The following is a 14,300-nucleotide window of genomic DNA, read 5'->3' as shown; positions in this document are numbered from 1 at the left end:
TCTTCAACGCCAGTGGGATTTGCAAGAGTGGGGAAAGCTTCTGTCGGACTCAAGGCAGCCAGTTGTGCTTTCTGAGAAAGGTCTATGAAGGTAAGTGGAGTCTGAGAAGTCTCCTGGGGCGACCTTTGCCTGATTTTGAGAGAGGTAGCTCTCTTAGGAGCCCTGGGGACAGAAGCAGAAAATGTGGGAGGATTTTTTTTTCCCTAAGAAGTTAGGAAAGAGTTCTCTGGACCTGGTGTTGGACTGTCAAGGGCCCTTGACATGGGCCCTTGTTGAGGGGTCCCTGGGTCCTTGTGTAGTCCCCATACATACTCAAGGATGACAGGAATTGAACTATAAAAATTCCACTGGCGCTTGTTTGTGGTAGTGGTCTTGGGAACTGGAGGCCTTGGTGAGGGCAAGATTAGGGGTTGGGGAGGATGGCCCACCTCAGTCATCAAATGGTAGCTGATGTCCCTTCCTACCTGGCAGCCTGACTCCTCAGTACAATGTGTTGTTTCTCCACATTCATTGAATCACTTAATTTTGCAAGAGATATTTAGTTTAACTCTTAGGTGGCAAACACATGAACTTGGAGGCCACAAATCAGAGATCCTCTTTTGTTGTCTTTCTTCCTCTGCAGGTAACAGGCTCCTGTATGGATACCAGGGCTGTGGGGACCTGTGCATCTCCATGTCTTTGTTTGGACGAGATGCTCGAGTGGATTTTTCATGCTGCAGTGACACATCTTTCTGTAATAGGCTTTAGAGACTTGACCCTTCCTTACCCTGTTCTCTTGTTCACGAGCTTCAGCCTCCCGTTTAAACCTTTTCTATACTCCTGTAGCCTCTCCAAGTCCTGAAATCTGCTCCTACTCAGCCACAGGTATTGATGTCTCAACAGCTTAACCCACCAGATAGATGCTTTCTCCTTCCCACCACACTTAGTGAGTGCTCTCTCCCTCTCAGATTCTCATCTTCCCTTTCTCTCTCTATCCCTCCCTTCCTCCCTTCCCACATCATTGGCTGGCGTATAGCAAGACCCAGCCCCTCCTCTCTTCAACAGATATTTTCTGATTGCTAAGCCCTGTAATTAGGAGCTGATTATATAACTGAATAAGACCTGATCCCTTCCCTCAATGTGCCTTCAGTTTAGTGGCTTCTTCTCTGCTGGGCTGACCAGGGTCACAATGGCTCCAGGATCTGGCCTCCCTCTTACAGATCTTAGGGCTGGAAGTTTTACACACACACGCACTCTTCCTCAGTCTTTCTCTCTTTCCGCTGTTTAGCTTTTATTCCTAATAAATCCTATATTATTTTAGGTTGGTGTTTGGAATTGTTATTTTTATGTTTTAATTATATGAATAGAATACATATTCAATTTAGAAAAAGTTTGAAATACTGGCAAAAGTAGACATCGCTAGCAATCCCATCCTATCATGCAGAAACTTACCTTATTTACATTTTCAGGTATCTTTCCAGGCTTTTAAAAGCAGAAGTAGGTTATGATGTGTATCTCTGTGTGTATTTAGATATAAATATATATACATTTACATATATTAAAAAGTTATAACCTACTTTTTAATATAATATATCATGGATATCTTTCCAACTACTATGCTACCATTATAGTGCATCATATGACCTACAAAATTTTTTTCACACGTTCTATATAGTTATTTAGATTATTTTCAATTTTTTAAAAATCAATTTTTTTAAGTTATTGTCACACAGTAAGAGTCATGCTTTTTAGGTGTGCAGGTCCCTCAAACACGGTCGATTACATCTGGGTATATGTCGTTGGTGTTTGGGGGGTTGTGTATGAATGTCCAATTGTTCTAACACCTTTTGTTGAGAAGACTATCTTTTCTCCTTTGAATTACCTTGGCACCTTTGCCTAATAGACCTACATATTGGTGTTTATTTTAGGACTCTCTCTTTTCTTCCATTGACCTTCATGTCTATCTTTGTACCAATACCACATAGCCTTGGTTATTGTAAATTTATAGTAAATCTTGAAATTGGGTAGTGGGAATCTTCCAAATTTGTTCTTTCTCTAATTTGTTTAAAATTCTCTAGGTTCTTCACATTCTTGTAAAGTTTTTCAAATCTGCTTAATGATTTCTAAAAAAAAATGCTTGATATTTTGATTGGGATTCATGTTACAAGTGTCCTCTAAGCATTGTTTTAGCTGTGTCCCAAAATTTTTGATGTATTGTGTTTTTATTTGCATTCAATTCAAAATATTTTATGTTTTTTACCAGTGACTTCCTTCTTTCAGTTAGAAGAATGTTGTTTAATTTCCAAAATTTGGACATTTTCCAGTTATCTTTCTATTACTGACTACTAGTTTAGTTTTAGTATAGTCAAGAAACATACTTTATATGATTTAATTTATTTTAATTCGTTGAGGTTTTATGGCCCACAGTATGGTCTGTCTTGGGCAATATTCCATGTGCACCTGGAAAGAATACGTGTCTACTACTGTTGTGTATTCAACAGATGTCAATTACTAGAAAAAGTAGATTGCATTTTCAGATATTCCATCTAGTGATCTTCTCTCCACTTGTTCTATCAATTGAGAGACGTTTCAAATCTGTAGCTATTATTACGAATCTGTGTGTTTCTCCATTCAGTTCTAATAGTTTTTGCTTTTGTGTATTTTGAAATTCTGTTGTTAGTGCAGAAAACATTAAAGATTATTAAGTCTTTTTGGTGGATTGACTTTTTTGATGATTAACCTGTTTGTCATAATATTCATTTTCCTGAAATCTGTTTTATCTGATAAAAATATAGATACTCCAGCTTTTTTTGGATTAGAGTCTACGTATATGTCTTCTTCAGTCCTTTAACTTATCTGAATCTTTGTGCGATTGCTTTTTGAGAACAGCATATTTGGCCTTGGTTTTTAATATAATTTAAATCTCTGCTAATTGAAAGCTTTCACACTACTTAAATTTAATGTAATTATTATTGTAATTGGATTAAAATTTACCATCTTGCTCGTTGTTTACTATTTTCCCAGAGAAGAATATAGGTGTTTTTTTTTTTTACCTTATTTTGGATTGTGTATTTTTATGATTCCATTCTATTCTTATTATTGGTTTATTGGTTATAGCTCTTTTCTAAAATACTTTTAGGGGTTTTAAGGCTTAGAGTATACATCTTTAATTTATCAGTTTACCTTAAAATATATAAAGTGCCTTTTTCTCTTGATGTCCTCAAAATTTTCTTTTTATCTTTAGTTTTAAGCAGTTCGAAGTTGTTGTTTTTAGTATTCCTGTTTGAGGTTACTTTAGCTTCTTCGAATCTATGTTTTGATATTTTTCATTACTTTTGGAAAATCTTGGCTATTACGTCTTTAAGAAAATATTCTGTCCTGTTCTCTTTTCTTCTTCTGGGAAATGAATAGCATATGTTAAATATTTAACATTATCCCACAGCTCTTGGGTGCTGTGTGCTGGTTTATCACTATTATTATTATTATATCGCTTCATGTTTCAGTCTGAATAATTTCTGTTGCTCAATCTTCAAGTTCACTGATTCTTTCCTCAGCTGTATCGAGTCTACTGAATAGCCCATCACAGGAATTCTTTGCTTCCAATATTGTACTATCTTATATCTAACATCTTCATTTGACTTTTTCTTGGAAATTTCTTTTCTCCTTTCAAATTCTTCATCGGTTCATGCACGTTGCCTAACTTTTCCAATCAGTCTTTTAACATGTTGATTATAGTAATGTTAAAAAGAAACAACAGACCCAAAAGGAGTCACTTTTGCTAAGCCTCGCCTAGACGTACTACCTAACCTAACTGTAGTTTCACCCTCTCCAAGAGCAGAATTTTCAACTAATCAGTCTGGAATTTCATGGTCAGCACTAGTGATATAATCTACCCGATAAGACCCCCTCCCTGAAATAGTCCACTCTTAACTTTCTTGTCCCACCCTCTTTCTGCCTATAAAAACCTTCCATTTTGTACAACACCTTCTAGTTGCTAGATAGGACACTGCGTGATTCATGAATCACTTAATAAAGCCAATCTGATCTTCAAATTTGGTTGACTTTTGTTCCTTAACAGTTATTTTAATGTCCCTGGTTAATAGTTCCAACATCTGGGCCATTACTCAGTTATAATAATTATTTTATTTCTTGACAATGGTTTTTTTTTGCTTTTTTTTTGTGTTCGTAATTTTTTATCAAATGCTTGGCACTGTGGGCAGAAGAGCAGATAATGAGATAACTAGTACTGATGACTAGAAATGGACGTGCTTCTTTTTTGTGTCAAGCCGTTAGTGTCAGGAATTGCGATAGGCCATTTTTATTGTTGCTACCATTACTTTCCATGTACTAAGGGCTTTGAATTCTCCTAGTGATGGGCTGCTGTTTTCCTGTGCTGAGGAAGGTGTCAGGGATGCTGGAAGATTTCTTCTCTGTTCATGCCTTTACACATCCCAGCATCCCTGCACAACAAAAGAGGTCTCCAAGCTTATGTTCCTGTGGGGGAGGAAAAACAATTTTCCCTCTAACCTTCTAGGTTCTTGGCTAAGAAGCCCCCACCCCGCAATAATAAAGAGATTAAAAGGAGGAAAACAAACAGAAGTTTAATAACAGATACCTGCTGTTTATGTGAGAGGTACACAGGAAAACTGAGTAACATTTTGAACCACTTTAAATACCATCTTCGTGGAATATTACTCAGCCGTAAGAAGAGATGAAATACTGCCATTTGCAACAACATGGGTGGACCTCGAGATAATCATGCTAAGCGAAATAAGCCAGACAGAAAAGGTTGAAAACCACATGGTATCACTTATATGTGGGATATAAACCTAAAAGCAACAAGTGAACAGGACAAACAAGCAGACTCATGGACATGGACAATAGGCTAGTGGTTACCAGAGGGGAGGGAGGAAGGGGAAGGGGGTAGGTAGATGGGGTAGAAGGAGTCAAATAAGTGATGACATAAAGAATTAAAAAAAAAAAAATCTTCAGCTAAAGACAAAAGAAGATATGGGGACAGGGCGAGAGGCAGTTAAGAGGTTACCAGGAAAAGCACAGTAAGGTTGTTATGCAGTTTAAGTTGTTGCCTTCTCCATTGTTAAGTTTCTACAGATTTAGTCATCCTCTTCTTCCTGGTACCTTAGGAGGAAATACCTTTAAGAATAGATATTTCCCAGGAGAGAGAAAAAAATGGCGTAGATAGAGGCTCTGTTCATTCCTCTGGCGACCAAATCAAAGTTGTGACAGAAACAAGGAGCAAACAGCAAGAGAAATTGCCTGGGATCTAGATGAACAAGCCCTACAACTATGGAGAGAAATAAGATCACCCTGCAATGGTAGAAGGTAGGACTGGATGAGCACGCAAGGCAGCCCAGTCCCCAGCGGCTGAATGGGACAGATGTTACGGCAGCAGCAGTCAGCAGACACCTCTTAAAGGGGCCGTGTCCATGAGTGGATTTTCGTGGTGACCAACCTGCTTGCTCTGAGCACCAGTGCCGGGCTAGCTGTGCAGGAGGCACCAGGGACTTACAGGAGGACATAGAGTTGTTGGAGTGAGGGCCAGAGGCAAGACTTGCTCTGTACACAAGTGCCGGCTGTATCCATTGTTCCTCTGTTGAGCTCTCCCTGTCCCAGTACACGAACTCAGCGCTGCCATAGCTGAGATGTCTTCAGACTGAATAACAGAGGTCCCTAGGCCCAGAGGATTCCCTGAAACTCTGCCTCCCCCAACTTGCAACCCCACCCAAGCCACATCCAAATGTATCCTCAGAGAGTCAGGTGCCCTTTGCTGAGCAGCACCTAGACTCATACTGGAGGCAGCTGACCGTGGTTTGTAGCAAGGCCTCTTGAGGCAACTATAAGCACAGCATCTGTGGTTGCTTGCTGAATCTTAACAGGTGACCCTGGAGGGGCACAGGCTAGGGCTAAATTTGGCCTGCAGCTGAACCCCTCTCAGGACTGTGCCCCTCTCAGGACTGTGCCACTGGACCTACTTCACAAAGCTGCACTAATAAGACGGGGAGACTTGAGAGCTTTAGTACATAGAAACAGACACAGAAAGGCTGCCAAAATGGGAAGACAAAGAAGCAGAAACCACATGAGAAAACAGAATAGAAATTCAGAAATAATGGAGTCAAGCAATCTAACAAACGCAGAGTTCAAAACACTGGTTATAAAGATGCTCACTGAACTTAGGGGAAGTGTAGATTAATTCAGTGAGAACTTTAACAGAGATAGAAAACATAAAAATGGAAATGGAAATTATAATAGGGAACTAGTCAGAAATGAAGAACACATTATCTGAGATGAAAAGCATATTAAATAGAATAACCAGAGTGAATAAAGAAGAGGATCAAATGACATCTTGGGGAAGCCTAGGACACTCAATCACAATGGCAAGAAAAAAGAAGCCAAGGCTATAATAATAATTTAAGGAGACTATGGGACACTATTGAATGTAAAAATATCTGTGTCATAGGGGTGCCAGAAAAAAAAACAAGATGTTGAAGAGCTATTTGAAGAAATAATGATGGAAAAATTTCCTCACTTGATGAAGGAAATAGACTTACAACCCAAGGAAGGTCAGAGAGTCCCAAAAACCAGGAACCCAAAGAGGCCCACACCAAAACATGTCATAATTAAAATACCAAAGGTTAAATACAAAGAGAGAATCTTAAAAGCAGCAAGAGAAAGGCAATTAGTTACCTACAAGGGAGCACCCATAAGACTGGAAGCTGACTTCTCAAAAGAAACTATGCAGGACAGAAGGGTTTGGCACAGAATGTTTGATGTGATGAAAATCCAGGATCGACAACAAAGACTACTTTATCCAGCAAAGCTAACATTTAGAGTCAAGGAAGATAGAGCTTCCCAGACAAAAATAAACTAAGGGAATTTATCAACAACAAGCCAGTATTACAGGAAATGTTGGAGGGACTTCTTTAAGAAGAAAAAAATGTGTCAAAAACAGGAAAAGAATGGTAATAACTACTTTCATATTGACAAGTTCCTCAAATGGAAAAGAATTAAGTGCTCCAACCAAAAGACAGAGTGGCTGAATGGATAAGAAAATAAGACCTCTCTACATATGCTGCCTATAAGAGACTCACTTCAGATTAAAAGACACACACAAACTAAAAGAAAGGGGGTGGAAAAAAATATTGCTTTGATAGACCTAGAGAGTATTACGCTGAATGAAATGGGTCGGATAGAGAAAAACAAATATCACATGATTTCACGTACAGTGGAATTTAAAGAATAAAATAAACAACAACAACAAAAGTGGAAATAAATTCATAGATACAGAGAATATTTTGAGGGCTACTAGATGGGAGGGGAATGGGGGGCAAAAAAAAAAGACAAAGAGATTAAGAGGTACAAATGGATAGTTACAGAATAGACATGGAGATGTAGAGTGTAGTATGGGGAAGATGGTTAATAATGTAATAAATATGTAAGGGGGAAAAGAGGTAGTAGATTTAGTGGGGCGACTGCTTTGCAAGTTGTGTGGATCTCTGATCACTATGCTGTACAACTGAAACTGGTATATTATCGTATGCCAATTATAATTGAAAAGAAAAAAACCTCATTGAATTATACAACGTAAATACAAGCAACTAATTGTGTATTATATTTCAATAAAGCCAGAAAAAAAAGAGAGAGAGATTTTCCCTATAAATGTAAATGTCTCTTCCAAAAGAGTAACTTCTACTTGGTTTTCAGAGTTTCTCCTGTGTCTGCTCTTTCTTAAAAATAACCAGCCTAAAATAACCCTTAAGCCAAGGGCATATTTGTGTATATTCTGCTTTCCTTCACTCCTCTCTCAACATTATAATGCAGCTGCTTGTTATTGGTGCTAAACTTGTGGTTGCAACATAACGATTTTCTGTTATCCCGATTTTGTCACCTTCGGGAAGGATCGGAGTTTGGTGTTGCCCCAACAGTAGGGGTTAGCATTTTTCCTCAGTTCTTCCTCAAATGACGTCAGTGAAGAATCACAAGTCATTGAGATTTAATAGTTTTCTTAAAAACATGTTTTAGAAAGACAAAGAATGCCCCAAGGAGGCACATGGTCCCAGTGCTGTAACCAACACAGAGGGGCCAAAATGGACACAAAGACCACCAAAAAGAAAGAGAACCCAGAAAGACAAAAAGTGGGGCAAAAAGAGAGGAATCCTTGGCCCAGAAGTGGGAATGTCTGCCTTATATAGGGCCTGTGAATGGTGGTTCCAAAAGTGTTCCTAGGTGATTGGCAAGTGAGGTCATTTTGATTGACACCTGGCTGCTATATAACTCTGCCTAGCATGCATGTGCGTACCTAGAATTCTACTACTCTAGGGGTGTTCTTTGGGCAGTCTCTAGGCTGGGCCCCTATTCCTTTGTTCCCTTGTGGCTCATGTCTGCCTAGATACCTAATGGTTTTACTGCAATCTTAGGCTATCTCTGTATGCCTGGGCCTGGGGCAGAGCTTTTTCTGTATTGTTGCCCTCCTTTCAGGGCCCTTCTGCCTTGTTCTATGGTTGGTCTTGAGTGAGAGTTTTTATCCCTCTCAAGAAAGTAAAGATTTTTGTTTTTCCTATCCTTATCCACAATAGGACATAGCCTGTGCCCTGGGGTCAGTAGGGTTTTCTGTCTGTCCTCCAGCAATTTAAGACATTTTCAGCAGAGGAGAAAAGGATCAAAAGAAGCAAATGAGACTATGTGCCTTTATTCTAGCAGCTGATGATCTGGTCTTGCAAGTCTGGAAGTCTGTGGCGTGAGGCAGGAGATGGGGTAGAGGGTGGGGCTCCATCTGGTCTCCTGCCTTATCCCTAGTCTTTCTCCTTAGCACTGAGAATAGAGATTGCAAGTGAAGGGGATCTAAAGTTTTGCCTTTTGGGTTATTGTTTTTTAATCCGGTTTTTAAGAAAAGATTCAGAAAGAAACCCTCCCCCCCTTTCCCTCCTAAGAGATTTGGATAGAAAAAGCTGCTTCAGGAAGGGAAATTTAACAAAACAAAATCATCTTAGCATTAGACAGGAAGACTCTAAAGGGCCCCACCCCATTCCCATACCCTACCCCACTGTCCCACTATTTCTGAGTAGCCTGGCAAAAATTTACCTGCCAGATGTGTTCTGTTCTTCCTCAATTACCTGCACATTGCCCATTCTCACTTTTGAAATCTAAGACCTTGTCATCCTCACTTTCTCTTTTGTCCGAAATAATTATCCAATTTTACCTATCTTTGGAATAGTCATGTTTATGTGAATTCCCCATGTGTATGTATTAAATTTCGATTTTTTCCTGTTAATTCTCTCTGCTAATTTGATTATTAGGTCCTTTTCTTTCCTGCCTGGCAATAAAAGTTTTTCTACTTAGGTAGGAAAAGTGTTGATTTTTTTTTTTAAGCTTCCAAAGCTTTGTCTAGCCAGCCAGGGGATTTCACTGGCTGGGACACTGCCAGTTTCCTAGATAGCTGTGGCTAGGAGATCATGGACATCTGATAATCAGCTAGCAGAGAAAGTAAGCATTTGTCAGTCTTTCTGATATTTTATCTTTGGGATTTTATGGAAGTTGTAAGTGGTGAGAATCTTTTTCTCTATTCTAAATTTAGATTGGCAGGAGAAAATATTTGTGAAATCAGTTTGTTAGGCAAAGGCAATTCCAGTAAAGACTTGTTTTCCCTCCAGATGTGGGGGAGTAACAAACGTTCCTCTAGACTCAAGGTTCTTCTGGCTGGTCTACTAATCTAATAGATATGAGACAGGTTAGCAAGAGAAAATAACCAAATTTAGTACATACATTTGTATGGGAACCCCACATACATGAGAGCTCCAGAGACTCCACATGCATTCCCTTGGAGCTCCTCCCTGATTCTCTCTACAAAATACTGAAGATGCTCCTGGCCCCCAGTTCATAGTGTTTACCCTTGAATTATGAGGGATTGGAACTGAACGCTGGATATCAAAGTCTGCTGCCTGTGAAGTAATTATTTTGAAAAGGAAGTTAATGTTAAGTTCTGTTGTAACACAAATGACACTTGGCTGTGGGGGTATAGGGAAAGACTGCCACAGATTCCCACTGCGTGAGTCAGATCTGCAAAGAAAAAGTGGAAACTTTTGACAAAAAAAAAAAAAATTCTGAAATAGCCTAAATTAAATTACAGTGGCCAGAGAGTGAGAAAAAGAGACGTGAATAACTAACCTGTTAATAGCTGGGGGCCAGCTAACCGCTCATATTCCTGAGTGTACGTTGCAACTTCGAATTAACTTCCAGGTGGCTATTTCCAAGAATATCGAAAAGAGAGAATAGCCAGATGCCATTGAACCCTGGGAGCATCAACTTCTTGTTTATATGTGAACTTTCCAGACTGTTGCTCATAACCAATCCAAAGGAACAAACACTTCTCCCTTACATTTAACTAAAGAACAAAAAAAGTTGTGTGGCAGAATAATTTGCTGACAGTTATTTTTTTCTTTTCCTCTTTTCTCCTTTTCAGAATGGCTCTGACTCTCTTCTAAGAAGTTTTCACGCCCTTAGTATTCCCTGGCCTCCAGGGAGGTTTTTTTTTTAGCAAGCATAGCAGTTGTTTGAGATCTCTTTCTGACTTTTTAATCTGAAAATCTGAAATTCTTGAGAGGATTTCATGAGAGAGAGAGAGAAGAGAAGGAAAGCGGAAGAAGAGAGAGAGAGGGAGAGGAGGGAGGGGAGGAGAGGAAAGGAGGGGAGGAGAGAGAGAGAGAGAAGAGGGGTAAGGGAGTGATGGGGGTGTGTGTGGTGGTGGGGTGGGTGGAATTGGTAAGGCTGTGCCCAGGAACCTAATCACTTCTTTCGCTCCACGTCTACTACCTGGTCGAGCTACCATGATCTCTTTACTATAAAGTGCTCCTAATTTGTCTTCCTGCTTCTGTTCTTCTCCAGAGTACCCAGAGTGATCCTTTCAGAGCTAAATTACATCGGATTACTCCTTCACTCAAATTTTCCCAGCCCCCACCCCTTTCTCTCTGTCTCCTTTCAATTTGCCTGTATGGCTAGCTCCCTTTCTTCAAGTTTGGCCCAAATGTTTCCTCCACAAAGAAATCTAAGCTGCTATTTGAAAATGCACCCACACTCCCAAAATACCAATCCCCTTATTAGGGGCTACTTTTCCCCCACTGTTTTTATCACCTTGTCTAGATAATGCAGGATGGGATGAATCCCCCCCCACGTGGGGACTTAAGTCTTGAATTGAGAGAAAGAGAGGGGAGAGAGGGAGAGAGATTCCTTGACTGCTTGCAGGAAAGAATTCAAGTGCACACCAGAGTTAAAAACAAAAAGAAAGTTTATTAGAGAAGGAATTACACTCCACAGGCATGGATGTGGTCTCCTCTCAAAGACACAGAAAGAGAGAATCCTCGAGTGTTCGAGGAATTCAGTTTAAATCAGTTCTCCTTTCTGGGTATGGTTATGTAGCCTTAAAGCTGTGGGAAATAGTTGTTGGTAATTTCAGGAGGAATTTTCCTGTAGGTTCCCCATTGTCTGACTGTATGCTGATCAACCAGGTCCCCCTGACTAGCAGCACATGGCAGGCTGTGAATACAGCCTGGTTTAATTTGTGTAGTTCTCATCCTTCCTCCCTATATCAAAAAGACTACTTATTTCTTTGTTGTAATGTTTCTGTTGCCCCAGTGAAAAACAAGGGCTTTTAATTTTCTTCCCTGTTTAATTTACTAAGTATCCCAGGATACCAAGAACATTATTTACCTGGTACATGGCAGCCATAAATATTTGAAATGGTGAATACATTTCTCCTAGAAGGGTAAGGGAATTGGGAGCCCTAGGGCCCCATTCTTGATTTTGGTAGTGCCTAAAGGAGCAGCTGACCTTAGAGGGTTATGGCTAGTGGTACACTTAGAAAGGTGGCCCCTCATCTCTATGGATTTCAGATTTGGCTGAAATCAGATTCTGAGGGACCGAAGTTTTGCTACATTTTGGGATATTGATTTTAAGCTGATTATTAAGATGCAAAAGACTCAGAAGGAAATTTTGACGCTCCCCTTTCCTGCCTAAAGAATTCAGATGGAAAAATTTGCTTAAAGGAAGTGTAAACCAAAATTAATTTTAAACCTAATAAAGAATAAAAAATGTTCATTTGAAGAAAAGGAACTGCAGCCTGAGAGACACAGATTTAGGTAGCAATCTAAAAAGTGCTCCATGAGACAATGGGGAGGCCATCTTTTATAGAGAAAGTTCCTGCCCGAATTCTCTATTTTATGCAGATGAGGTTTCTAAATTGTGCAGTTCTGATTGGTCCAAGCATGAAGTTCTGATTGGTCCAAATAGATGCAAATGATGATACAATTTGTGTAGTTCTGATGGGATGAGGCAAGTCTCAGTCCATTAGCCGAAAGATGAAACCAAGTCTTCACTGAAGTGATCTACTCAGACAGCATAAGCAAGCAGGGGCATAGTACAGGAAGGAGGTTGAGAGCTCAGTCTGTGGCTTTTCCCGAAATGCAGGGTGTGTGAGAGGCTTCTGTCAGCAACAGCCCTAGAGTCTGGTAATAAATTTGACCCAGTTAGCCATGAGGAGTCCATTTTTGACAGATATATTTCTCCTCACAGGGTTCACAAAAGGAAGCGTCACATTAGCATCAGAATATAAACTATATGTGAAGGATGAGGAGAGCCCCTGCAAAGCCCATTTGTTAAAACTTTCTTTCCTGTCTCTCCTGTCTCATTGTTTCTGCAAGAATTCGTTTACCACATGTTTGCTCTTTTTTCATCTACCTGTGAATTGCCTACTTTTCCTTTGAAATACCAGACCTCTGCCCACTTTCTCCTTTGTCCAAAATGACACATAAGCCTCAACTGCAGAACGTATCTTCTGGTCTCTTTCTTATGACACCCAAATTCATAATAAGTTTTAGACATTTTCTCCTGTTAATCTGTCTCATGTTGATTTGACTATTAGTCCAGCTAAAAAAAAAAAAACTTAGAAGATGGGAGGAAAGTTATTTTTTGCAATCCCATGGTTTTGGCTAGCCATCCAGGAGAAATCACTGGCTGGGACAGTGCTGGCTTTTTGGAACTGCTACAGCTAAGAGATCACAGAAGTCTGACCACAGCTGGCAGAGATGGTAAGCATTCTTATCATGTCAGCCTCTCTGATCTCTTGTCCAAGGGGTTCAATGGAAGTTAGAAGTGATGAGAGTCCTTTTTTCTCTCATCTAAATTTAGATTAGCAGGAGAAAATATTTATGAAACTAGTTTCTTGGACAAATGTGACTGGTACTATTGACCCTGTTCCTCCTAGAGGTAGTCTCTGTTTTTCTTTGTCTGTGTCATTTGTCTTGTTTTATGTTTTGAGAGCTTGGTTTTGAGCTCGTCTTTGATCTCTCCCATCTGGAACACACATTTTTTGCATTTGGCAGCCAGTTAGGTAGCCTGGGGATTCCTGACAGCTGTATAAGCACAGAAATTTACCTGGGGCTTGCAACTGGGCAGGTGTAGCCAGTCAATGGCATCTTTTCACCTTTTTGTCTGACTATGCCAGGGGAATTTGTCATGGGGAGTACCAGTCCATAAGGGGACTCTGTCATTTCTTTCTTTTACTGTCTTAGAATACTCTGGGTGTGAACTTTTGGATCTTGTGAGGGATACATCCTTTGCACTCTCGTGGATGCCTCTTGCTTCTTTGGTTAGCCCATAAGATTTATTGGTTTGAGTCACTATTAAAATCCTGTCACTGGCCAGATAATAGATGCTTTGAATTGGAAAAACTTCTAAATTGCAAAGCTTTTGGAGAGCTCTCATTGTAAACAGCTGTTTCATTGGTACCTCTAGAAAGACCAAAATTTAAAAAGTAGATGTAATGAAATATAACAACTGTCTTAAGCCTTTCGAATTGCTCTCAGCTTCCCTTGAGTCTTACAAATGCTAATAAAAACTGTAAGTTAATTAACAGTAGACTGGGAAAAGGCTGAGGGGAGGATCACAAGACTTTTCCCAACAAGGTAGAGATTTTTCAAAGATTGTTTAAAATGAGGTTAATAAAGTAAGTTCACATACTTCGCCTTCTTATTACAGAGAAACTAAAATATAAATTTGGATTTGTTGACAAATGTGTTATACTTTGTCGAGGTTGCATGTTTCTAAAGAAATTATAAAATATATTTGCCAGTAAAAGAGCTTATGTTTCTAGAGGTTATTAATAAATTTGTCAATCTAAAGAATGTTAATTACTTAGTTTTCAGTTTTCACTAGAAATTACAGTTTCTAAGGATTAAGAATTTTAATTAATATGCAAAGAATTAATATGATTGTGGTAATAAAAAAATAAGGTATGGAAATACATTTTGAGA

The sequence above is a fragment of the Pteropus medius genome, unplaced genomic scaffold (genome assembly GCF_902729225.1).
Source record: "Pteropus medius unplaced genomic scaffold, Ma_sr-lr_union100, whole genome shotgun sequence".
NCBI classification, from domain to species: Eukaryota; Metazoa; Chordata; class Mammalia; order Chiroptera; family Pteropodidae; genus Pteropus; species Pteropus medius.
The sequence above is the reverse complement of the archived record's forward strand: the minus strand, read 5'-3'. Positions refer to the sequence as shown.